The sequence below is a fragment of the Crocuta crocuta genome, unplaced genomic scaffold (assembly GCF_008692635.1).
Source record: "Crocuta crocuta isolate KB4526 unplaced genomic scaffold, BGI_CrCroc_1.0 scaffold89, whole genome shotgun sequence".
NCBI lineage: Eukaryota > Metazoa > Chordata > Mammalia > Carnivora > Hyaenidae > Crocuta > Crocuta crocuta.
In genome coordinates, this window is record NW_027551559.1 from 1,528,580 (window position 1) to 1,532,269 (window position 3,690).

Consider the following 3,690-nt stretch of genomic DNA (forward strand, 5'->3'; position numbering starts at 1 on the left):
CCCTGGCACCGTTTTAAAAAGCTGGGAATCATTTGCACCTTCATTGTTCCCCTTTCTGAATGGCAATGTCTACATCTGTTCTACAACCATTTTGTTCTACTGCTGCATGTTGGTGGGGGTGAACAGAGAAATTGTCCCTTAGGTTTGATAGATTAATGAATCTCAGCTTCACCTGGATCTGATTTAGATGATGAGTATCTATACTTAGAACTGATAGCTTAATGGGATGGAACTCTTGGGGACCTTAGAAACAGGTGAATACATATTTTCCTTTGGGAAGGGCACAGATCCCTGGGAACTAGAAAATGGGCTGCAACAGAGTTCCACTTCTATGGCCTGAATTAGTCCCACCTCTGGGTCTAGTCCTGCCTATGTCATCCTATCCCTTTGAGCCTGTGAAGTGTTCCTAATAGAAAATAACTGAGATGATGAGAAGTCACTTCCTAAGCTATTCAACTTCTCCATGCCTCATTTTCCTCATTTGCTGGTTGTGAATGATTAAATAAACACCAGTATAGGAACTTAATAAATACATTTCCAAAGATCCCAAAGACAATATTTTTATATACATGATAAGTACTCAATAAAAATTAGCTGGCTGTACCTCTTAATGACATTTGTTCTATCCCCCTGTGCCCTGCATCCCCTGGTACCCACCAGTTTACTTTCTGTTTTTATGGCTTTGGCTTTTTAGATTCCACATATAAGTGAGGTCATATAGTACTTTAGCTTTCTCTTTCTAACTTCTCTCACTTAGCATAATATGCTCAAGATCTGTCCATGCAAATTTGTCTATCACAAATGTCAAGATGTCTTTCTTTTCATATATCACCTCTTATTTGTCTATTCATTGTTGATGGAGGCTTAGGTTGTTTTCATATCTTGGTTAGTGTGAAGTAGCATGCAGTAAACATGGGAGTACAGTTAACTTATTTTCATTTCTTTTGCATATAAGTCCAGAAGTGGAATTGATATCGTATGGTAGATTTACCTTTAAGTTTTTGAAGAACTTCCATATTGTTTTCCATAGTGGTTGAACCTATTTGCATTCCCATTAAAGACTTAGAGATCTAATGCATTGCATAGTAAATATATAATGAAAAGTTTATTATAATCATAAAAACTTGCTAAGGAACTCAAACTTAATGATTCTAGCCACTAAAAAGAGAAGATAATTATGTGACATAATAGAGGAACTAATTATTGTTACAATGGTAATTCCAATATATGAATGTTTCAGATTAACGTGTTTTGCACCTTAAATTCACATATTGTTGTATGTCAAATATATTTCAATAAAAAAGTTAGCTGATACTATTCTTAAGGTTGATGCTATTGTTATTATTATTGTTATATTTAAATAGGCTATGTCATGTTAGATTATAAATATAGATAGAAATTGTAATTAACCAGGCACATTAAAAGTGTCAGGTGAGAAGCATAGCCTAAATTTAGTAGAAGAATTTTGGCAGCTATTGGTGGTATTAGGAATAGATTCCAAGAAAAGTTACCATTTGTGCCAGATCCAAATAGATGAACTTCATTTAGAAATGTGTTAACATAAGGAGTGGGTGTTTCATTGAGAGGATGAAGAGAACAGTGGTCCAGTGTTGGTTGTACAAAAAAGTATATGCATGGAAACAGCACAGATATTGCACTGGAAAGGGGATTTTAGAGAAGACTGAGAAATCCTGAAACAGCAGATTAAGGGAATGGGTATTATTTTGTATAAAAAATGGGGGCATGTAATTTCTTTAGTTCCCAGAGGAAACTCAAAGCAATTTCCAAATGATTATAGTGATTTTATATTTGTTAAAAAAATGTTTTTTGAAAGAGTGAGAGAAAGAGATAGAGTGTGAGTTGGGGAGGGGCAGAGAGAGGGGAAGACACAGAATCTGAAGCAGGCCCCGGGCACTGAGCTAGCTGTCAGCACAGAGCCCGACAGGGGGCTGGAGCTCAAGAACCACGAGATCATGACCTGAGCTGAAGTTGCATGCTTAACCAACTGAGCCCCCCAAGCGCCCCTACTTATAGTAATTTTAAAGAAGGATCAGGTGCCCATGTCTTTCACAACACTTTTCTAGTGGCAATGCTTTTTTCCCACTATATTCAAAAAATATAAAACTGACTCTGAGTCTATTGTAATATTAATTAAATTAATGTTAAATGAAATCAGCATGCCCTGTTATGAATATGTCTATACAGAATGATCAAGATGTTTTGGACCACTTAACCTGTCAGTTTGTAATAGTGTCTAGTATACTAAAAAAAATCAACCTGGAGTATTTGGGGGAATTTAAAAAAATCTACCTGTAATAATTGTGGAAATAAAGGGTTTTCAGGGAATTAAGGATGAGACATATGTGCAGAAGACAAGTAGACAACGTAAAACTCCCTAACAGCCATGTGTTTATCTGTGTACCCAAGGGACAGTATTTATTAACACTGTCAGAAGAATGTCCGTTAGAGCTAGCCTTGAGCACAGTGTATCGGGGCCCAATTCAGTGGCACATATATGATTTAAATGACACTGAAGGAACTGCTTGTTAGGACAACAATTCAACAAGTAGAATGAAATGGAATTAAATGGCATGCGTCAATTCACAAACATATATTAGGTGTGCAATATAATACCTCAGAGCAGGTATAGCTCCTTGTTAAAGGAAGACAATTGGTGTAAATTATCCAATTATCTTATTATCTTACCTGCAATTTAAAAGATGAAATTAAGCTTAACATTTGGCTCTATCAGTTCCCTAATTGATGGATTTTGCCTGGTCTTTTTTCTCACAGTTACTAAAATATATTTATAGAAGCTAGACACCTTGAGGTCATTGTTAGAGACAGTGATTCCTTAAATGTTATGAAGGATTATGTTCCAATGGGACTAATTTTATCTGGTCCTCCAACACCTTCATGTTGGGTTAGCCATTCATCACCATTACATAAAACCTGAGATCGAGATTTTCTTTTTTGCCAATATGACCTACAGGCAGTATTGACTTATAATCACTAGACACTTTCAGCTTCAGCTTCATGAACTTAACTTTATTTTGGCTTTTGCCTTGAGTTGTCCTTGATCAATATCTCTCTGTTCCACTTGGCTGAACTATCCTGATTGTTGATTATTTCACCTGAAACAACTATTGTTTTTCTCCTCGAATTTTCATAATTTCTTGTTTACTGTACAAATAGTTACATATGAGTGTAGTATTTTCACATCACAAGTTAGAGTGAGTCAAACTATTGGTGGATGCTTGTGTCTTGACCCACTGTGACTGTCTCATTATATCTTTCAGTTATGTGATGACAAATTGAAAGATAATGGTATTTGTTACTTACCCTACTGCTACTTCAAAAGGCTTTGAATACTTATATTTGACTTCCAAAATAATATTAAGCACTTTGCAGTATAATTGAAGAAGATAACACATTCCAAAATAATGTATCAGAAGGAAATATTGGTTCATTGGTATAGGCAGCCTACATGTTGATATTGATACTAAGTAGTTGATTCATCATAATAAAAAATAATCTCAATCAGAGGTATTGAAAATGTTTGAAATATTTACTGTACTAAGTTGTTTTAAATAAAGAACCATCTTTTATTTTTTCACTCCAAAAATTATCTGTTGATAATCTGAATGAATTGAATATTATTACATATTCCTCGATTTAAATTATAACTAA